Source organism: Pipistrellus hanaki, assembly GCF_964339955.1.
Source record: "Pipistrellus hanaki genome assembly, chromosome: 5".
In the NCBI taxonomy this organism is placed as follows: Eukaryota; Metazoa; Chordata; class Mammalia; order Chiroptera; family Vespertilionidae; genus Pipistrellus; species Pipistrellus hanaki.
Window position 1 is genome coordinate 51,268,386 of NC_140507.1, and position 24,045 is coordinate 51,292,430.

The 24,045-nt window shown below is 39.3% G+C and overlaps 1 protein-coding gene across 3 annotated transcripts in view; it reads left to right on the top strand.

Annotated features, from left to right (window-relative positions):
• Positions 1 to 24,045, top strand: part of FHIP1A (FHF complex subunit HOOK interacting protein 1A) — a 197,930-nt gene that overhangs the window by 63,222 nt on the left and 110,663 nt on the right. The window contains exon 3 of one of the 3 annotated variants that reach the window (XM_084884896.1): positions 5,756 to 5,830. The exons of the other annotated variants lie outside the window; for them this stretch is intronic. The gene's annotated coding sequence lies outside the window, so the exon portion shown is untranslated. The remainder of the gene's footprint in view (positions 1 to 5,755; positions 5,831 to 24,045) is intronic. 3 annotated transcript variants of the gene reach the window in all.

Below are 24,045 nucleotides of genomic sequence, written 5' to 3' on the forward strand. Positions count from 1 at the left end.
AAATCTTTTCTTTTTTTGTTGTTGTTAATCTTCGATATTTTCCATTGATTTTTAGAAAGAGTGGAAGGTGGGGGAGAGAGAAATAGTGATGTGAGAGAGATAAATCAACTGGTTGCCTTCCATATGGGCCCCAGCTGGGGCTGGGGATCATATCCTTAACCCTTTGGTTCCTGGGCCAATGCTGTAACCACTGAACAACACCACCCAGGGCTAAATCTTTCTTTTTTTAAAATATATATTTTTATTTATTTCAAAGAAGAAAGGAGAGGGAGAGAGAGATAGAAACATCAATAATGAGAGAGAATCATTGATCAGCTGCCTCCTGTATGCCTCCTACTGGGGATTGAACCCACAAACCGGGCATGTACCCTTGACTAGAATTGAACCCAGGACCCTTCAGTCTGCAGGCCAATGCTCTATCTACTGAGCCAAATTGGCTTAGCTGAATCTTTATCTTTAATCTCCTGTTCAATCTTCTGTAAATCTAAATTCTTTAAATTGGATTTTTTGGGGAATTTAACATCCTGGAAAAATGCTCAGGATATAGTATTAAATGGAAGGAACAGAAATCAAGATTTAGTCTCAAGTCATTAAATGCTTCAAAAAACATCCATTTATATTAGTTGTCCTTCATTCCACGATATGGGTGTCTTGTATATAGATTTAGTCCTTCTCTTGTTATTGAACATTTAGTTTGTTCTGGTTTTTCTCTATTAGGAAAACTCTTTGGTGAATGACTTATTATAGTACATTTGTACATAACTTCTGTTTGGATTTCTGTTTTTTATTTTATTTTTTATGATAAACTTACAGAAGAATGAACAGAAGAAATTAAAGATATAGAACTTGTATTTGTTGATACCCATTACCAAAACTTTCGCCAAATGTATATACAAACACATATATTATGCTTCTGATTTTGTAAAACTTATAAAATTACTATAAAATATAGAAAAAAAGAATAGAAAAATGGTTAATTTCCTTTGGTGGTCTTAGAATGATTTTTGCTATCTTTATATGCCTGTATATATATTTTGCAGTGCTTATTTTTATTATTTAAAAATGAATTCAGTTGAAAATAAAGAATATTCTGTTTTGATGATCTGCTGCTTTGCTATCTAGGGTCTCAGAATCAAATCTGAAATTTTAATGATGCTGTTTTAATGAAAGAAGAATAAACACATGGAAGATATATCCTATAGGGTTTATGATTTACATATTACATGCTTTCCTGCATTTGTTTGGGGACATTTTTCCTAGCAGTTTAGACCAGTAATTTTTTTTCTTAGTGCCATTTGTTGTAGCGATTAAAAACAAAAGAACTGCAAAACATAAAATCTCCTATTTAGTCGCTGGACTGTGGTGTAATCTCTATGTAGTCATAGGGTCACTTTTAGCATGCCATTTCCAGGGCAGTCCTGTTAATGTATGCGTCATATTTGTTTCTAGAGGCTAAAGTGGAGATCATGCAGCATATGGGTTCATGTAACTGATCCTCAATCAAGATAAGGTGACCCAGTGACCTACTTCATCCTCACAGACTCTGTAGCCAGGAATAGATCAATTTTAGAGGCGTATGTATTCCAGGATGTCAGATAAGGGGAGAGAGTATGAAAAACATGTTAAATATAAACCAAAAATGGTGCCAGGCAAAAGCCAACAACAAAAATAAACCCTCATATCAATAATATGCAGGTGGGGGTTTTGGAACTTACTGATGGGAATAAAGTTTGGGTTTTGTTTAAGGGGAGGGAAGATTTGCAGGAACATTTTAAGCATTTAAACATTTCCCCAGGCTCTATTGAGAATGAGCACACTTTTCTAATGTGAAAACATGTTCTGGTCTGCTACTAGATTCCGCCTCTAATTCTGTTCCCCTCAATTGAGAAAATAATATTGATAGACGTTACTAAGACCCTAATCATAGTTTTAAGTAAATGTGTATTTTGTCAAACATAATTATCTGTACATCATGTGTATTTATTTGAAAAGTGGTACTTAGTCTGAAATAGAGTTTGGCAAACAACGGCCCATGGACCAGATCTGGCCTCCTGCCTGTTTTTCTATGCACCACCAGATAGGAATAGTTTATACATTTCTAAATGGCTGGAGGGTTGGGGGGAGGTGTAGAGAGCATAAATGTATCCTGCAAAGTCTAAAATATTTACTATCTGATGTTACAGAAAAAGCTTGTCAGCCCTTGGTCTAAAGCTGTGGTTTTTAAGCAGAGGAATATTTGCCCCCAGGAGGCAATTAGCACTGTCTCAAGACATTTTAGACTGTCACAAGATGGGGAAGGTGGGGGTGGGGATGCTGCTGGCGGTCAGAGGGTAGAAGCCAGAGATGCAGCTGAACACCTCACAGTGCACAGAATGGCCCCTCTAGACAAAGACTTAACTGGTCCAAATGCTGACCAAGACTCTCTCCTTGCCCAAACGGTAGTTAGGCTTTTCTGAGCCTACTTCTCAGGCAGGCTTCAGCCGTGGCCCCGTCCCGTGTTTGGCCTGCCTAGTTTTAGCAAGAATTCTGTTGAGTCATTTTAGTGAAAATCCCCCCACTCTTCCTAGCTGGTAAACCTGAACAAATGCTTTATCCCCCAACCTTCATAGCTGACCACCCTGCGTTTAGCAGAGTCCTGTTAGGTCATTTTAGTAAGAATCTCCCTACTGTTTATGTCTTGCCTTACTAATTTTCCGCCTCTGACCCCTGCATTCTGCTTGTTGGTATAGTAAATTCCCAGCTGTCTTGGCTGTAGTCGGAGTTGAGCCTGATCTCTCTCTTCTGTTGCACAAATCTTGACACCTATTGCATTAGTCTGAATGAAATCTTTTACTGGTTTCACAAGTGTCAGACTATCTCTTCTGGACATCAGCAGTGCAGAGGTTGAGCAACCCTGGTTTAAAGTGGTTCTTGGTACATGTATGAATTCAGGAAACACCTCTCCAGATGATTCTGTGGGAGTCCCTCTCTGCTTTTGGGGTTCCATTGTTTTACAGGGAAGAGGGACTAACCGGCACAAACATGCACAAAGAAACAGTTGTCTTCAGGACTTGGGAGAGGTCAGCTGTAAAGATATTTTACCAACTCCCTTCCCAGGGCAGAGGGAGGGCAGTCTGGATGGGGTGGCCATGCTGTGTTTGGTTCTGGCTCTATTCCCTGGGTTTCCTTAAGGATAAAATAAGGTGTCTGTGTCTGTGGGGATTTCATTGTCAACCCCTCTTCCTCCCCAATATTTTTTGTTGGAACCTTCATTAGAAGATGAAACATTGCAATCTTCAGTCCAAAGTAAAATGCTAAAAGGCAAATGTATGAACTTGTTAAAACAAGTTTAGACAGTTATTAAGCAATAAATAGAATTGATTACGGTATCTCTCCTTGGGCTCATTTAGAGGTGTGGTTGAAAGGAAGAGTGCACACAGGGTTTGAAAATGCATTTCTGTATTTGAGTTAGGGAGGTTGGAGATCTTCATTGGTGAGGGAGAGGCAAGAGAAAGCTAAAGACAAAGGGAATGTTCAAAGCTGTCACTTTACTCTCCTTGTATAACTGAGTCCCAGTTTTTTGCCTGCTTGTTTCCTTAGAACGTGCCCAGCACCTATTCTATCCTTGGCTTTGTTTCCTACTCAGGCAAAAACCTCTGGACACTGTGGCTTATGTACTGGTCTGAATGCCCAGCACCTATTCTATCCTTGGCTTTGTTTCCTACTCAGGCAAAAACCTCTGGACACTGTGGCTTATGTACTGGTCTGAATGCCTCTCTTTTTCCCAGGAAAAAGAGTATAAGTCCAGCCTGGTCAGCTGAACCACCCCAGCTGATGGTTCAGATGGTTCCACAGCTTTGATTTTCTTTAACATCCTAATTTCCTTTCACCATGTTATTTCTGATAAGGTAAGTGTAGTTCCAAAATGGCCACAAAGTCCTATGCACACCTTATGTCACAGTTAATGGTAATTAATCAAACATTTCCCCCTTCATGTAGAAAACCAGTTAATTACAATTAACTGTGACATAAGATAATTAGAATTTATCTCTGTATTCTCCTTCATTCTCCACAAAAATTTAACCCCCCTGCCGACTCACCCCTGGAAATCTTTCATTTTAATGCCTGGAAGTCGTAGAATAGATCCTGCTATACTGTTCATGGGTCTTTGACTATCGTCAGGCGAAATCTTCACATAGATACTTTATGCCCACTGTCAGGCTGTTATTAAAAACTGTTTTATTGAGTAACAATTGTCAATATAGAAGCTGTCCAAAGGACATGGGAAACGTTAAAATCCGTGCAGAGAAAAGAGGGCAGTGTACAGAGATTTCTAATTAGTTGCATGGTGGACTTTGACCACTCTTTATTTTTGTAGGCCCCCAAAGACCATTTTAATGTATTAGCAACTCAATATAAGAAGGGAACTATCAGTTAAGTAACCAGGTGGAACTTACTAACTTACTATTTGTTATTAAGTTAGACATGAGAAAATATTTTTTCTTGGATTGGATCAAGACCAGTCATTCTTTTCAAATAAAATTCTTCCATGAAAAATTGAATCTGCTAATCCATCCTAAGAAATACTATATAGTCTAGACAGAGGAATACTGAGGTTGTACTGGAAACATTGAGGGATCACTCTATAAGGTATATGATTATCTATGCTGCACACCTGAAACCAACACAGAACAATTCTGAATGGTAAACTGTAATTGACAAATGAAATAGAAGAAGAATACTGATTTTGGAGACAGCTCTGCCTGTGTCACCTGGAACAAGTTACTTAACCTCTCTGTGCCTCCGTTTTCTCAGCTATGAAACGGAAAATAATAGCATAGATACCTCGGAGGGTTGTTGCAAGGACTACATTAGATTATATGTAAAGTACTTAAATCAGAGTAGGCCACATTGTAACTACCACGGAAGCCTTAGTTAGTAGTAGTATTTATTGTAGTCTTGGGGTTAATGAGCTAATCTAGCCAAATGTATTTTTAGGAAATATGTTCAGACATTTCAAGAAAGATAAATCAGATGAACAGATATGAAATAGTTGGCAGTGTTAAGTTATATGTTTTCCAAATAGGTTGCTTCCCACAGACACACTTTCTGATTAGGGTATTTTTAGGTGACAACCATTGCTGAGACACCGAAAAGTACTTCAGGAGCTTGGCTATGTATCAGGGATGTTAGCTTAAATGGCACTCATTTAATAATGTCTTACTGAGTAAATATTGATTTGTTAAAGATCATAAAAGTGAAACTCCCTATGGGGTTTAATTTGGGAAAGGATAGAATTTGAATTTTGGTGACACCTGCAGCGATAAAGGTAATACAAACAACCCAGATTTAGGTCAGTTGACAGAATAAATTGGCAATTTATGAAGGGGGCAATTTTCCTTTATTTTGTTCATTAGACATGAGTTGGGAAGATTAGACATTTTTTTTGGTAAGTATAGTTATGCTGTTTAGATGTACAGAAACATTTTCAAATGAAATTTGCTTTCCTAAAATACTCAAATTCCTAAAGCGTTATCTTCCTATTTTATGGCACTGGCCTAAAATTTTTAAGTGTGTGTTTATAATCAAGTGCACCTGTGTTAATATGTGTGTACACATATATAAAAGAATGTAATTATGGTGGAGAAAACAAATTTAGAAGAGGTTATGGATTTGTTTCTTTGAGTAAAAATAAAGCACCTTTCTCTGAAAATGGTTTTCTTGAAACACACCAGAAAATCTGCATAGCATTCTGCCAGTTAATTTTTTCTTACAGGATGAAACAAATGCTTCATTGATTCTCTGATATGGTTTATTTATGTGGCTGGTTTTCTACATGAGGAGAAAAAAGGTTTGATTAATTACCATTAACTGTGACATATCCCGTGGGTAATGAAAATTTTTTGTATCTGTTTTCTCCCTTTTCCAAATAAATTGGTGGCTATGTACTAGGTTCCAGTAAAGCAGTTTCTGCAAAAGCATAGGATGGCAGTGTTGTCAAGCATGTAGGTAGTGCCTGAGAGATGCCGTGTCCCACCACTGTCTGCAGGACCTGAATCTTTAAGTCCTTTTCCTGGGAGCTTGGGTCAGGTCCTGGTGGTGCCTGTGCATCTTTGAGGTGGCTGCTTAGTTTTGGAGCTGTGGTCTGTTGCCTTGAACACCAGTGTGACTTGAAGCCAGAACAACATTAAACTTATGGCTTTGATTTTGGTAACTTCTACTCCTCCCCCTCCTTTTTTTTTTTTTTTAAAAAAATATGTTTTTATTGCTTTCAGAGAGAAGAAGGAGAGGGAGAAAGAGATAGAAACATCCATGGTGAGAGAGAATCATTGTTCAGCTGCTTCCTGTACACACCCTACTGGCGATTGAGCCCACAACCTGGGCTTGTGCCCTGACCAGGAATCAAACCATGACCTTCTGGTTTCATGGGTCTACACTCAACCACTGAGCAGCACTGGCCAGGTGGTTACTTCTACTTTTGACTCTAATCACTCTGAGTACCATTGTTGCTGTTCATTACATCAGTGCTTGCTAATTTGGAATAACAATATAATATGATGTGCCTTTTCACATTTCTTTCTTATTTGATTTACTTAATACCATAGAGTAGATAGGCAGATGTCAATTATGATAAAGTAAGGTTCGTGTCTTGCCCAAGGCCTTTGAACAGTATGTAGCAGACTGGATCTCAAACCCTCCTGAGCCCAAGCTTGTCCTTCTGTACCACATGCTTTTTTATATACATTGCTGGATTTAATTTGCTAATATTTTGTTGAAGAATTTTGCATCTGTGTTCATCTATAGAATATCTCTGTCTGGTTTTAATGTAGTGGGTGACCAGTGTGGCTCAGTTGGTTGCACATCATCTTGTGCACCAAAGGGTTGCCAGTAGGATTCCTGGTCAGGGCACAGGCTCGAGTTGGAAGCTTGATCCCTGTAGGGTAGTGGGTGTGCAAGAGGCAGTTGATTGATGTTATGCATCAATGGTTCTGTCTCTCCCTCTCCCTTTCTCTCTCTCTCTCTAAAAAATAAATACAAATATTAAATATTAGGGGGTAATAGTGGCCTATAGGATAAGTTAGGCAGTATTTTCTCTGCTTCTAACTTCTGGAAGAGATTGTAGGTAATTGATGTAATTTCCTTTTTAAATGTGTAGTGGAATCCATCAGTATGCCCATGTGGGTGTGGTGTTTCTGTTTTGGAAGGTTAGTAATTATTGGTTTGATGGATATAGTTCTATTCAGATGATCTGTTTCTCCTTGTACTTCAGCCCTGCCTGGTAGAGGGTTTTTAGCTCTCTTTATGTGCTGTGGACTGACCACAAAATTGTATGTTGTTCAAGGCCTTTAATAGTAAACTGATGGCCACAAACAAAAATCTTACGTATGTAATGGTTAGCTAACAATGAATAATCTGGGGTTTCTAAACATGTAAAAGTTTTAAAATCTTCCGCGCTCTGGACCACCTACAAACCAATTTCATTTTCTTAGAGCTAGATATTGAAAGAATTAGTAGTTAGACTTGGAAAGGTTTCTTAATAAAGTAGGAAATATTATGCTATACCCAAGAGACTGATAGTCTGCCAGGACTTGGTCAGACTTATGTACAGGTGTTTGCCACAAGAAAGCGAAAGGTCAGGGCTCAGGTTCTCCCACATTTGCATTAATCATGTTCTTGTACGAGGGCAGGCGTGACCTATATTTTGGGGTAGAATTCGAATGAAAATTGGTGGAAGGAATTGACTTGGGTAAAGAGTATGTAGAGATGGGTGATATATATATATTTTTTGATAGACTGGTTAATAAAATATTTGCTGTGACTGTGAGGCTCTACTGAATTTTCTGTGACTTTTCCTAGGGAAATATTTCCACTAAATAAAAAAACAAACAAACATACCTTAATAGACTGCTAAATTTCAAAACAAAAAATATGAAACCCGTTATGTAATGTGGGAAGAGGTTTAGAACTGTGGTAATAGTTTAAGTTTATTTACAAACCAACTTTGTTACCTGAAACAGAGGACAAATCTTCCCTCCTCTACAAAAGGGAAGTCAAGTGTGACATTCCATTAGCATTTATTCAAAAATGAGACTTCCATAATCTTCAACAAGAAGTACTTGTTTCTAACTGAGGTGTCCCACTTAAAATAGCCTTGCTTAATCCAGGGACTTGTACCACTATCGCTGTATATTCTGTGAGAGTTATGTTTAATTTTTAAAAGAAAGACAATGAGTGAGGTAGAAACTAGAAAAGAAGAAAAACATTTTTTGAAAAGTTAAAACATTGTGTATTATTTTTAAGCCAAAATTTTCATTTATTACTTATTTTCAGTCAATAGTATGCACTTATTAATTTCTAATTAAGGAGTTATCTAATATATTTTTATTTTCATATCATTATATCTTGTTAAATGTTATGACAGATGATCTTAGAGTTGTCAAATTTTGTAGGCAATACTTTCTTGGTTTACTAAATGGACAATGGGCATTTATGATCTTTTTATTATTTATTTAAAAAGTTATAATGACCTGTAGAAAAGCCCCCACTGCTCTCCCCTCCCCCTATCATGAGTGAACACTCTTTGAGATCCACAGTTTTGACTCTGAGAGAGAGAGAGATGGAGACATTTACAAGGAGAGAGGCGATCAGGAGCTGGAAAGGATAGTGTAAGCTGGTGCTCACCAGAGAGATTGTATTATATATTATTTATACAGTGAAGGTAAATGTTGCTGATTCTAGAAGCAGGACTAGTACTGAAATCAGAGTGTCTTACCCAAGACACTTCAGTCTGAATGATCCAGAAGGAGAAGACAGAATATAGAATCAAAACAGAAGGGGCCATTTCAAGGTGAGGACTAGAGGAGGTGCTGTAGGAAGGCGGGCAGGCGGGCAGACCTTACCAGGAGGGCAGGCTTTACCAGGCAGGTTGATGAAAAGGTTTGGAAGAGGCACAGACACGAAACTAGTGAACTAGAGGAGGGGTTACGTAACAGGATTGCATAATTTTCTCTGGCTCTGTGCTTTTGTGTAACTCAATATTTATTTAATCTTAGAGAAGAGCAACATTTACAAATGAAGAACCTCTTGCCCTGGCTGGTGTGGTTCAGTTGGTTGGCATTGTGCCATCACCAAAAGGTTGCTGGTTTTATTCCTGGTCAGGTTACATGCCTGGGTTTGCAGGCTCAATCCCCTGGTAGGGAGTGTGCAGTAGGCAGTCAATCAATGTAGAAGTAAATTATAAGCAAAATTCAAGGCAAATATGTAAAAGTATAACATTATCTAGCTTTCCATAGCACATATATTCCAATTATTAGTTCTGTGACAAATGAGAGTGCCTGCAGTTGACAATAAGGTAGAGTGAGGACTGTGTCCAGCAACTATGTCGTCTTTATCAGCTGAAAGGAGAAAATTCACTTTGCTTCTAAATGTCATTTATGGATTGCATTTACGATATTGTCAACCAGCATTATTAGAATAGAGGGACATAAATACTAAAAGCTTCAGAAGGACTTCCTTAGAGCTTATTGCTTTCTGTGGGTCCCATGATATTATTTGCATGCATATAATATGAAGTGAGAGGCAGATATTTGACCAATTGTCTAAAGGCATTCACTCAATTATGGAAAAGCACAGTAGTCATGACTCATGTCCTGTGTCCTGTCAGATGTGAGAGGTTATCTGTCTTAAGCTTTGTTATATGGTAATCAGCAAGATTTTTAATTGTGTAAATGATAACCCAAGACACATGTTTTTATCTTATGTGGGTACATAAACAAAATTATACTACTGTGTGAAGTGCTTGTAAATGCTTAGCTTCTTTTCGTGATAATATATCTTTTTATGGGAGGAATTTGTTGTGTATAGACTATCCTAGACATTATTTTAAGTAGTTGTGATGCTTTTCTCAGGGAACATAGATTTTTACGGGGAAAACAGTTATTTTGGGTGAATATCAAATGTTTATGTTCGCAAAATATTTTTTGTATGGACAGTGAAATAATTTTATATCATAATATTTTAAGAGGGTTTCTTGTGTTTACAACATAAAAATTAATATTTGTGATGAAAAGACTACTGTACTAGAAAACTACAGTTTTCATAAATTATTAAGTTATCTCTGCAGTCTGTAATCAAAGTTTGATAGCTGAAGCTTGTGGCAAGCTAGATTTTAGCAAAATAGAGACAGAAGGCTACAATTAGAAGAGCACCATTGGGACTCTGTAAGAATGGGCTTTTTAGATTTTTACATGTGCCTTTTAATTTGCCGGTAGAGATTTCCTTGCTGGGCCATGTTAGTTATTTTTAACCAAATATAAACTCTTGTCTGTGTGAAGCTTTCTATTATAAATAAATTAAGAGTCTTTCAGAGGGCTATCCTACCCTCCTCTTTCTGAGGGATGATAAGAAAGAGCACAACAAAGTGAGTTGAAAACCATCCCCCCCCCTCCACTCCAGCCCCAATGCTGACTGCAGCCTTCAGTACAGATCCTGGTACTCGGCCACTGTAGACACAAGGTACACTGCTAGGTGGTTTAAGAGAGAATTGTTGGGTTTAGTTGTATTGGCCTTAAGATTTTGAGGTGTGTCCCAGAGTGAATTGCAGAAGTCCTGAACTCAATCTCTGTTTCTTCTTAATGAAAGAATCTCTTTCCTTTCTCTTGAAACCATATGGCTGTCCTGTTCTCTATTCAGGGATCTCCCTGTGGGAAGTCAATAGAGATTTAACCAGGTTCAATGAGAAGGTGGTCACAGCTGGCTGCTGTATGTTTGCGTCAGAATCCAATTTTCCAGCCCCTGCCTGTTCCCCTAATGAGAAATAAGCCAGAAAATGGGACAGAACAAAACCCATAACCAAAACCACAAAACCAGTTTAAGATGAATTTCATCCTTTGGCTCTCTAATCTTCTCATCTGATCTTTGGTGCTTTAGCAACTTTTGATAACATGTGCTATATCTATAAAATCAATTTATCCGTTTTCCTTAAAAAAAAAAAAAAAAAAAAAAAAAAAAAAAAAAAGAGCTGGGAGCCGAAACCGGTTTGGCTCAGTGGATAGAGCATCGGTCTGCGGATTGAAAGGTCCCAGGTTCGATTCCGGTCAAGGGCATGTACCTTGGTTGTGGGCACATCCCCAGCAGGGGGTGTGCAGGAGACAGCTGGTCGATATTTCTCTCTCATTGACATTTCTAGCTCTCTATCCCTCTTCCTTCCTCTCTGTGGAAAATCAATAAAATATATTAAAAAAAAAAGAGCTGGGAGATTTGTACACTCGTATAATTCTAAAGTGAACGTTTAAAATAAAGAACATACTGTTCTCCCTCCTTTGTGCTGTGATCTTGAGCATCACCATCAAGGTGTGTGTGTGTTTGGTTTGTGGTCAATTTAGCTGTCTGGCGTTTGTGGTTTTCCCTGAGCCAACTCTCGCTGCTAATGAACATGATCATTTATACGGTGTGACTGCAGTATAGGCATGTTAAATAATTGATTGGGCCATGGCAGGTAGAGAACGGCAAATGTGGTCCCTTTGTTGCTATGGTAATGCATTTGGTTTAAGGGGATTGTTTGTCATTTGGACCTCATGGATCTGGTGTGTGTGTGTGTGTGTGTGTGACATAATTGCCTGTGGTTGAGGCAGTTGGAGGGGAAAATCAGCTTAAGAGGCAGTGGCATTTTGATCAAATTAATATATATTTTAGAGAGTTCTTGGGCTTATATTGTGGAGTGAATTATTCTTTTTTATTAAAAGGCTCATTCTTTGCTAATGCATCAGCATAGAGAATGAGCCAAGTGACAGATTTGTTTACTTGCTAACGTGGTGGGATTTGATCATTTATTGCACAAAATGGTTATTGTGTGAGGTTTACATTCCTCCCCTTATTTTATCCCAAGGGAGGGCTCCCTTTAAGTGAAATTGGTACCACATTTATTAGGGATCTTGGAAGGGGAAAAGGGCACGTGTTATCTTTTATTATCCATTTAAAAAATTATGTCTTTAAAGGTAGGGGCTATATTTATGTATTTTTCCAACAAATATTTATTGAGCATTCAGCTAGGTACTCCTAGGGCTTGGGAGTCCAATGTGAGCAGAGCAGAGACGGTGCCTGTCCTCAGGGTTGAGACGCTAGTGGTCCAGGCCCACTTACCTCTGGGTTCCCTCTTTAGCCCTATCCTTTTTGCCTTATACAAAGCTTTCTCACTAAGTGCTCTATACAGCTTTAGAATAGTTCCTTTTGTCTTCCTCCACAGTATAGTCTCTTAATATGTGCTGCCCCATATACCCAGTGACTTATTAATACCATTTGTCAACAACAAACATACAAGTGAACACTTAGGTGGCATAAGCACCTGTCTTTCATTGATCCACATTCTTCTTTCCTTCATGGCTCGGCCCAGACTCTGCCTCTGCTGTGATGCCTGCCGAGCCAATAGCAACCTCACTTTTGGATAGTCTACTCAGTTAATGTGACCTATTTTAGCTGGTTTTCTTATGTCATTACTTAAATGTTCAAATCCCACGACCTGTGTTCTTACTGTATCTCTTAGATGTGTTGGGGCAGAAAGACAGCTAAAAGTCAGTGGTCAAGTCCCTGTATCTTTAGTCTATGGAGAAGGATCAGGTCTGTAGAATGAGAAAATAAGTGGTTATTAGAAGAATCACGATTGGTATCCAAGTGTACAGACTCTGGGATCCCTTCTCTTGTTTCTTTCCTCATTTCTAAGAGGAAGCACAGTGAATGCCATGCTTTGAACTTGGAGTGTGAGGGAGTTTGGTGACCATGGGAAAATGAAGAAGAAGGCTGGCCCTAGGACTGACTGTGAGTTTAGGCATAATGGGTAATGACAGTCCTTAGGTAACGCAGAGCTGATGGATGCAGCACTTTATCGGGTATTTTAATTTGACACATCAAGCAGCTGGGAAGCTTAATGTGAGGAAACTAATACTCAAGGGACGATGTAAGAGATTCTTGCCACTGTGTGTCAGTAGAGTTGGGAGCAGGGGGACAGCAGGAAATGACCTTGGAAGGGAAGTGTTACCCCTTTGACACATAGAGACTTGAGGCTCTTTGATTTTGAACTAAGATAGCATAATAAATACATGACAGAAATAGGAATCAAATTCTCAAATGGCATGCCAGCTCCATCTCTTGTGATCAAAGTAAATTTTCTGACTCTGAATTTTGATGATTATTTTATTTTCACTTGCTGAAAGATCATTCTAGTTTTACTTAACCTGCATGCCAAGTTGCTGCTACTCTAGCCCTAACCCTGATTGAAATAGCTTGGAACCAAGGAAAACTTCTACTCGGTTAAATAAAAAGGGAAATTTATAGGAAGGATTCTGGTGTCATAGGGAACTCAGGCTTAGCCTGCCCTCAGATCAGGAATGGGAATGCCAGCTCACCACTCAGTTCTATTTTTGAATAGAATTCCACATAGCTAAACTGGGCTGCTTTATTACTTCTGTGTTTATGTTCCAGTTCTTGAAGCAACTAGAGAAACTCCCATTCTGATTTAAATTTCCCATTCTGATGAAAATTTGATGGGCTCAGTCCATAGGCCCATATTTGCAGACCAGTCAGTAACGGTGTGCGAATAGGGCAGCCTGGCTCATGTGAGGGCTTGGGAAGATACTCCCAACAAATTAAAGAAAACAAAGTTACCAAAGTTTCTAAAATGTTATTTACCAATTGTTGCATAAATGTTTTGAAAATGTTTCTTAGTGGCATAATGAGGAATTCAATCTATTCAGTGCATTTATCAATTTCATCATGTAAGAATAATGCAGAACCATAGCTTTTCCTTGAAGCTGTCTTTTGCATTTTTCAAACTCTATTGGAAAATGAGTTCTGTTTTTTGTTTGTTTGTTTGTTTGTTTGTTTTGGGTGTGTGTGTGTGTGTGTGTGGAACATAGTGGATGAGAAGTTAAAGGTCTGAAATGCTTTAGTATAATGTCCTGACAATTAAAACATGAGTTACCATGCACTGAGAACATCTGTTCATCAGAAACTACATTTCTTTTGATTGTGTTTATATCCTTCCCAGAGAAACTTAGAAATAAATAACCTTGAGATGTTCAGCCCTCAGAAGGTTTACTACCTTCAAAGATTCTGATTTTATTTCAAGGCTGCAAGAAAGTACTCCTTAGAGTTTGTTGTGATTCACTGCTTATCACCTTGAGCTATTGCCACTCAATGCCAGGGAGGCATTGGATCTTATACAATGATAGAATAGCACAAAAACCTTGTAGCTCAAAACAGAAGTCTAAGTGTGTTATCTCGGATGTTTCTCATAATGCATGGAATGGACCTAGACCAATGACTTTATATCTGAAATTTTCTGCTCACCCTCACCTCTGTGAGAAGTGAATACTTTACCAAAAACACAGCTGCTTTGAGCCCAGTTCTTTGGGTAGTTAGAGGAAAAGCTAACAGCAATAACAGTTTTCAAGCTCAGCTGAGTAGTGGTCCGATGAAGAGCAAATCTAGATAAATTACGCTTTGGCCTGTTAGAGAAATCCTGACTCCTTCTTCGGGTCTAATTGATGCAAAAATGCTTGTCGGCTGCCTCTTTTAAATAATTTATGGCAAACACATTTTCTACGCCATATGCAGATTTGAGAGAGGCACTGAAGCAGGTAGCTATGGAGTGTACACATCGACAGTGTCTGCTGAAACCCATTGTCCATTCTGTCGCAGTGTAGAGCTCACATATTTAAACCAGAAACATGAAGTGGAACAAATTGGGTTGCAAGCCAGCTAATAAAATAAATGATAAATGGAAAGGGACCTCCAAGGTGCTCTGAAACGCTGGCATGGGATTGGAGGCCAGGCCAGGAGGAGGCGGGTGTTGGAAAGGCTTTGTGTAATGGCTTCGGCATGATTGATGCGGCTAGTTATTTTGAGTATCATTTCCCAAATTATGGATTTGGGTGGAGGGAACAGGGAGCCTTTGCTTTATGGCTTTTTGTCATTGTTTTATTTTTTGCTTTGAGGCTTGCATAGTCTGGTTTGTATTTTTTGTCCCTTAATGAAAATGTATCTCAAAGAAAAAAACCACATTTGTCTTTGCTTTAATCTTTAGAAGTGTTAGAGTGTTATCCTCCCCTCCCTCTACCTCCCCTCCCACTCCCCCCCTTCCCCCCTCAAAAAAGGAGGCTGTTAGTGGTGGCAAGAGAATGAGGGATTTTGGACTTTACTGGGTGTTTCACTTCAGGGAACTTCTTAAGGATAAATGCTACTATTGCAGGGTGCTTCCTCTGTGAGTTGTTAACATTGGCAGCCTGCTTCAGTAAAAGGCATCTGGAGCCTTTCTTTGCTGGGCGGGTCATATCCTCTCTCCCTCCCAGTCTGCTCAGTGAGCTCCTACAAGGCAGCCTGGCCAGTGATGCCCTGCCCTTCATGTGGGTGTAGGCTCCATAACTGCCTTATCTCTGGTTGCAAAGAACAGAGGTACACCCCTGAGACCTCAGATTGTAGGGGTTTATTGTTATATGCTAGGAAGAGGAACAGCTGGGCCTCAGGAAAGGCGGGGACCGAGGGAATCTAGACACCTGGAGGCTGGAATCAGAAGGCTGTTTGGATTCCCACTGGCTCCAGGAGTGTTTGCTGAGGGCCTGTGGCTGTCATTCTGGGAGCCTGCCCACACCCACCATTAACCCAGCTACTCAAATCGCTAGTCTGTCTTGGGGCTTATCTGCTTCACTGCCCAACAGGCAAGCTTTACTTTCTAGTCCCAGAGAAGTTGGATGGTTGAGTTAATAGGCCATCATCCCTGAGGTTAAACCACAGCACACATTGATGGCCAGTCTAGGGATTAGTTCCCACCCTTGTTCTGTCATGATCTGTTCCATGTGACTAGCAGGTCAATGTGTGTGTGTGTGTGTGTGTGTGTGTGTGTGTGTTAGTACAGAAAATCCTTTTCTAAGGCTGCCTTTAAGAATTTCATGGGAACATTACCAACTTCCTTTAGTAGGGGCTGTGGGTGGGGCATGCGCTACAGTGGGATGAAGAGTACACTCATGTAATGCTCCTAAGACAGCAGTTAGATGGTGAGGTTATTATCCCTTGCTTTATAACTGAGGAAATTGGGGCCAAAGAAGTTAAGTACTTTGCTTAAAGCAATAGACACAGAAGGTGGCAGAGCTGGAATGTGAAGCCAGATTTATTTGACTACACTAGGCCACAACTTGTTTTTTACTTTTGAGTTCTTCAAAGACGAGGCAAGGCCATGTTGAAACTTGAAATAGTGCTGGACCTTTCTTGCTTTGGGAGGGGCGGGGGCTTTTTCCTGGTGCTTCATAACCAGGATAGCTTCTCATTCTTCCATCTCAAGGGGAAGATCTTCTAAGAAAGATTCTCTGCTTCCAGTTATTGAATAGAAAGTTACAGTTCAATGCTTTGAACATTGATAGTGTTCTTACTATAGTGTTCTTACTATACTACAATTGGACTTGGGGTTGTATTATAGTATAGTAAGAACACTGAGAGGTACACGACTGAGTTGAGGAACACTCAACTCCAGCATTCCTGGAGTAGCTTCTATCAGTCCAGCTCATTCCCCTTCATGGTTCTCTATACAAGGCTCTCTTCCTCACTTAGGTTTTGTGATTTCTCTTCAGCACGTGGAGGCTAAAGACCATAACCAGGGCAGTGGCTTGGCAACTGGCACACAGTAGGCATTCAATACATGTTTGTTGGATAACTTGTGGCCCCACTGTGGGTCCTTAGGGAGGCACCTTCTTGATGAATCACTTTTTTTCATGCTACAGCCTCATTATTTCTCTTTGTTCAAATTTTACCAGTCCTGGGAGAGAAGGCAGACTTTCTGATACCTGTTAGGGGAATCCTTTGGGATTCTTTTTTGGGTTCTCTAGTGGTTCAACATTCAACCTCTGTGATTCTAATGGTTTTTAGTCTTATAAACCATGCTTTGGGGAAATAAAGATGTTTGCAGTTGGCAACTCCTTCTCTTTCCTGCCTTGCCCTTCCCTCCTTTGACATTACCTCTTTGGTGTCAGTGTAGTGAGTAAGTGAGTAGATTTGGAAGCCCGACAGGTCTGGGTTTAAGTACCTGCTCTGACACGTCCTGGCTGGGTGACTTTGGCAAGTTATCCAGTCTCTCTGGACTTGGGGCATGTAAAAAAGTACTTATTACAGTGCATGACACATGGTGATGACTCAAGAAAAATTTGGTGCTAATATTATTATAATGATAATGACTGCAATTGTTGCATTTTCTTCTCTAATGGCCCCCGGAGCCTTAATGCATGGTCCTTTTGTTTATATTCTGTTATCATCCTAGAGTTCGAAGCATTTCCAGTGTTGTAAAGCAAATTTTGAGTGAAGATAATTATCATGTTTCTAATGTAGTTAGGAGCCAGGGTGTTTTAATGAACGATGTGCCAGCAACCCTTTCAATAAAGGTGAGATTTTTTTAAGGCCTCCACTTGGTCATAATCAGGGCATTTGGAACACCCAGGCAGAGTACCTGCTGATTTGTACACTTTCATTAAGCAATCAGGATTGAATGACCCAGTGACCAGACTTTCAGGGGATCAGGTTCCAATTTTTGAGGAGAAGGAGCTGGCTATGCTTTCTCTTCTCCCTGCCCGTTTTCCATCTGTACCCTTTATTCACATTCGGTATTCATCTAAAACAGGGCTGGTCTGCTGTCTATTCTTTTGAGGCCTTAATTTCTATGGACACCCTCTTCTGCACAATCCTCCTCTTGTCTTGTGAACAAATCTGGTTAAATCCCTGCATTAGAGGTGATTAATAATGGAAATGAAAAAGGTGAGGATAGAGCTGTGAGAATCAGAAAAAAGAACAGTCAAGTAAAAACTTGAGAAATGAAAAGGGATTGTTGATTTCATATCTAACCTTCATGGTTATAGACTCCGAGCTCCATAAGAACAGGGAACATGTTTGACTTGTTCTTTGTCACATTCTTTGTACTTAGCATAGGCCCTGGTGCCGAGTAGAATTTATTGAATAAATTAATGAGAAAATGGAGGCCCATTGATACTTATGTAAATTACATTGATCACTATGGGGATAGAGTCTGAGCCAGAATCTGGACCTCCAGGGACTGAGGTAAAGAGGCAAAAATTAAAAAACAACAACATAGGAATCCTATATAATAAAAGGGTAATATGCAAATCAGCTGAACTGCATAATGATCGGTCACTATGATGCACCTGACCACCAGGGGGCAGATGCTCAATCCAGGAGCTTCCCCCTGGTGGTCAGTGCACTCCCACAGCGGGAGCGCTGCTCAGCCATAGGCTGGCTGACAGCTGGTGAGCTCAGAGGCAGTGGCGGGAGCCTCTTCCACTGTAGCGCTAAGGATGTCCAATTATGGGCCTAAGCTGTCAGTTGGACATCCTCCGAGGTCTCTTGGACTGCTAAAGGGCACAGGCCGGGCTGGGGGAACTCCCCTTCCCCCATCTAGTACATGAATGTCGTGCACCCGGTCTCTAGTATATATATATAAGAATGTATAAGAAAGTTATAAAATAGAAAATGTAGCCGAAACCGGTTTGGCTCAATGGATAGAGTGTCGGCTTGGGGACTGAAGGGTCCCGGGTTCGATTCCAGTTAAGGGCATGTACCTTGGTTGCGGGCATATCCCCAGTAGGGGGTGTGCAAGAGGCAGCTGATCGATGACTCTCTCTCATCGATGTTTCTAACTCTCTATCTCCCTTCCTCTCTGTACAAAATCAATAAAATATATTTAAAAAAAAAAGAAAATGTAAATTTCACTTGCTGGTATTTCATAGGGAAGGAACATAGACTGTGATGTGTGGCATTGCACAATTTAATACTGCTATTTGATTGCTTTTCAAAAAGCAGAGGTCAGGCAGCTGTTTAATAATTTTGCTATTGTTTGGTCTCTTCTTAGTGTTGTCCTTTTATTGATTAAACTAGGATGACTCTTCAAGCTTAAAGTATCATTTTTTTCTCTCTCCCTTTTCCACCTTAGGCTTATAGTTGTGTTGAAGTACCATTAATTTCAAAATTCTTTTCCTTGCTATTAATGTAAATCACATAATTTCCAATCCATTTAGACTTGTCAGATTCTTTATACAGCAAGCGGATCAAAAGCTAGCATGACAAATGTCCTCAACTGGATTTTAAGTTTCAAGCCTCCATTGTGTAGGTTTCATGGACCAGATACTGTCTCTTTCCCCACTTCCCTGGCTGTTGCCACTGTAGACATACAGCGGTGCCACCAGGGATTCCTGGAGAAAGATGGATAAACTCTCTTTAAGCACCGGGGCACTTTCAGGCAGCATAATGGGCAGTGGATGGGCTCTTCTACCCTCACATTCTGAAGGCAGGTAAGGATTCTAACTCCTGAATCAGGTCAGAGAGGGGTGGGTGGTGGTGGACTTCTGGGATAGGGTGGAGTTGGTGGACAGATATTTCCTGAGGACTGTCAGCCTCCTCCCATCCTTCCCTTTATAGTTGAGGCCATGAAGTGGTCACTGTGATGTGTGGTGAGTGGAGGCTTCCTTAGAGGACAGAGGTGAGGACAACCCAACTTTCCTTGTTAGAAAGTACCTGCCAGTGTTTTACCTGTTGATGTTTTCCTGGGTGAGAGCAACACTATGGACTGGAAGATAATTATAGCCTCCAAGGGATGGCGAGAGATCAGTACTAGCCACTCACCATAGGGCTGGAGCACATATATGAAGGAACTGCTTTTGGGGCTGTCTGGGATGGCATATAGGTTTTATTTCCTTTAGGTCACTGGAACATACATTATGACTTCCAATTATGTAGACACCTAGACAAATTAGTTTTGAAAATCCCTAAAGTATGCCCATAGACCTATTTATCAGTCCATCTGTAATTGTTTATTGATCACATACCACGTGACTAGGCCTGGCCAGCGCCTGCTCAGAGAGAAGAGTAAAATTTGGTCCAGGGTTTTGGAACTGTCACTCTGTTTGTGATTTAGGTTATTAGGGAAAGCCCATTTACCCTGAAATCAAGACAGATGGCCTCAGGGAGTTCTGAGTGGAACTTCATCTGTTTCCTCTGTCATTTTAGAAAAGGTGCCACGCTTATACTTTGAGCGGCAGATTATGCAGAATCAACGGTGATGAATGTATATGAGCATTTTTAATTAGTCTTCAACCCTCCATCTAATGCAATCAGAAACCCTCTATTAGAGTAGAGATTTATAATCAATAATTCATCATCTTCTGAGGTGGATATAAACCCATTTGCTTTTAGCCTGCAACTTAAAATACCCACTTTAGAGAAGTATTACTTAACCAGGCAGATCTCTATAAACCAACTACTATATGTTGAGCATGTAGACTTAAATCACATATTGCAGATTTCTCTGATTAAGGGTAATTGTGTGAATTAAGTTGTCTCTCGCTTTCACTCTGCACAGAGAAAACTCACGAACAGAAAAATAGTGGGAGGCAAAGCAGCACATCAGATGGCATCAAGGAGACCTGAGTTCCAGGCCCAGCTTTGCAAATCAGTTTCCTTTGCAAATCAGCAAAAATTAAAAGGGATTAAAATAGCTGTTATTTAAGTCCTCATTATGTCATGTTAAAGTTACATTCCTTATAATAGAACACTAATAGTAAACGATATTTCTGGACCATTTGATATGTGCTGGGTACTGAGCTGCAGTACTGTGCCTTGGAGCAGGCACATAAAGCCAGCATCCTCATCCTCATCAGCATCCTATCTCTCCCCATCAGTCACTGTGAAAAGCCACCTCTGTCTTAGCCTGGAGTTCTTGGTGGAAAGGTTGATCTTTGTAGGCCACGGATTTGAAGAGGTCAGATAGAAATTTGCAACGATTATCTAAATAGAGATCATTGGATTGAATACAGAGTCCTACAAAGATGATCTTTTGTTAGCCTTCCTGCTTCTGACAATATTCTGCAATCAAAATGAAGTTGACGAATTAAAATTTTAATTTAACTGACAGCCAAACATCCTCCATTTTGATCTGTTGAAATGATTTCTCCCCCCATGTCCCCAAAGCGAAAATCTAGAGAATCGATGAACAAGGTTAGCTTCATTATTAGTCAGCAGCATTAGTGAGCATGAGAAACTGATCACTTTCATCCCAAACCAATCGTTAGGAGTGCAAATTGGCACAGCTTTTGGGGAGCCCACTTATATCAAAGCTTCAAGCGTGCGTACCCTTTGAGCCGACGTTTCCACTTCTGGGGTTTTAACTGAAGGACAAAACCAGTTATACGTTCAAATGTTTAGTTAAAAAAATTGTTCACTGTCCACCATTGATGAAATATTCAACCATTAGCAGGTTGGTTAAAGAATCATATTTGATGTTAAAATATGTCATTAAAATGACATGTATTGCTTAGCAAAAGGAAATTATATAGTTTAAATAGCAGGATGTGCTGTGTGAGCCCATCTTAGTGTAACCACATGAACTAGCAAATATACACATATAGATATTAGTTTAAAGTATATCTGGAGCTTAAAATGGTTATTTTTATCTGGTTGAGTGGTATTACAGTTGGGGTTTTATTTTGCATACCTTCATTAATTTTTTTTTCCTATGTAATGAATCTGCATTTTTTTTATGATCAGAAAAAGAAATTCACAGAAGGAAACAATACAAACATCTTGAAATAGAGACTCCAGCTCAATATAAGGGCTAGGAATTGTCTACAAACCTGAATTTGTGAGAAAATGTAATTGTTAGGAATGTGCACATTTGTTTTTTTAAATCCTCAGATAATTCCGTGTGGTTAACTTGCCTTTATTCATGTTAATTGAAGAAGTCTTTGAGTTTATTTAATCAGGATTTAGAAACATTTCACTCTGCTTATACTCAGAAATCAAAAGAAACAGAAAAAGAGAAAAAAGAAAGAAAGCACTCTGTGGGAACCAGCCTTGTCCTCTCTACTAGTTAAAATTAATACCAGTGAAACTAGTTAATTGTAGAAACTAAGAATATACAAATAAGTAAAACAAATAAAATTAAATAAAACACACATATACAACCCCACTTTCTAGAAATAACATCCGTTAACATTATTGTGGGTTATGTCCTTCCAGATTTTATATTATATATATATATATATACACACACACACACACACACACACACACACATATATATATACACACATATATATACATATATATATACACATATATACACACATATATGTGTGTGTATCTGTAATCACACACAGACATATATCTATAATGCGTTCTCACTTGTTTGTTTACCAGCAGGGACAGTTCACCCGACTGTATAGTTTAATGAGCACAGGGACATGCAACAGCAGTGTCTGGCACATAGCGGGGATTGCATAAATATTCATGGAACAACTATGTATATCTTGACTATCTTTCTCGGTCAACTATTACTCCCATTATAAGTTATTCATTACAATTACTCTCCTAAAGATCGACTCATTGGATCAAAGGGTACATGTGTATTTCTCACTTTTGATGTCATTGCCAAGTGCCCTCCAGAAGAGTGGCCATTGTATATTCCCAGTGGGAGAGTGCAGTGCCTCGTCTCACCTATACTCTTGGGATCATGGACCTTTATTTTTTTTAATTGAATTTTTTATTGAGATAATTATAAATTTACATGCTGTTGTAAGAAATAATATTGAAAAATCCCTTATACACTGTGCCCAGCTTCCCCAATGGAAACATTTTGCAAAACTAGAATATAATATCATTACCAGGATATTGATATTGACATATTCCAGTTTTACTTACACTCATTTGTATGTGTCTGTGTGACTCTGCTAAGTTCTGTACAAGTTCACCACCTGTGTAGGTTCATTTATCACCACCACAGTCAAGATACTGAACAGTTCCAACACTACCAGGATCCTCCTATTGTCTTCTCATTAACATGCTGCTTTCCTCCTGCTGTCCAAGAGCTGCCTAGCACTTATCCATCCTCCATTCATAAAGTTGTCATTTCAAAATGTTATGTAAAAGGAATCATACAGCATACAACCATTTGCAATTGACATTTTTTCCCCCCCCACTCAGTGTAATTCCTTGGGGATTTATCCAAGTTGTTGTTGGTGTCAGTTGTTGGTTACTTGTTGTTGAGTACTATTTCAGTACTCTATAGCAGTGGTTCTCAACCTTGGGTTGCACAGTTGAGAACCGCTAGCAGGGTTCTCAACCATCAGAAAACTGAGATGTTTACATTATGATTCATTAACAGTAGCAAAATTAGAGTTATGAAGTAGCAACGAAAATAATTTTATGGTTGGGGGTCACCACAACATGAGGAACTGTATTAAAGGGTCTCGGCATTAGAAAGGTTGAGAACTACTGCTCTAAGGTGAAATGTCTGTTCATGTCTTTGGCCATTTTCTAATGGGATTGTTGTTGTTTTCTTTACTAATAAGTTTTGAGAATCTTTTAATATTCTAGACATAATTACTTTGTCAGGTACATCGTTGTCAGATATTTTTGCCAGTCTTTATTTTTTTCATCTTCTTCAGATAGGCGTTTACAAAGCAAAAGATTCTTTTTTTCAATTTTTATGAAGTTCAGTTTATCTAGTTTTCCTTTTAGGGATCATGATTTTGGTGTCAAGTCTCATAATTCTTTGCCAAGTGGGTGTGGACTTTTTATTTTAATCCTTATCCAAGGATATGTTTGTATTTATCTTTAGAGAGAGAGAGAAAGTGATAGAGAGAGAGAGACAGAGAGATATGAGAGAGAAATAGGTCGGTTGCCTCCCATACTATATAATTCCAACTGGGGACTGAGCCTGCCGCTGTTGGGTCTACGGAATGATATTCCAACCAGCTGAGCCACACCGGTCAGGGCTGGCATGAACTTTTGATCAGTTTCTCAGAGATCCTCTAATGTTGATTGTAATTTTTCAACTTAAGAGACCTGTGTAGGAATTGGCTTGAAATCATCTTAACTTTATTAATAACTAGACTTTTGTCTTTCCCGTCCTCATAACTTTATTTGGGAGATGTCAGGGTTCCCCCTTTATTTCATGTTTTCAAGAGCTTTCATAAAATATTGCAATACTTCTTTAGAATGGGGGCATCTGGGTTCTGAACATTT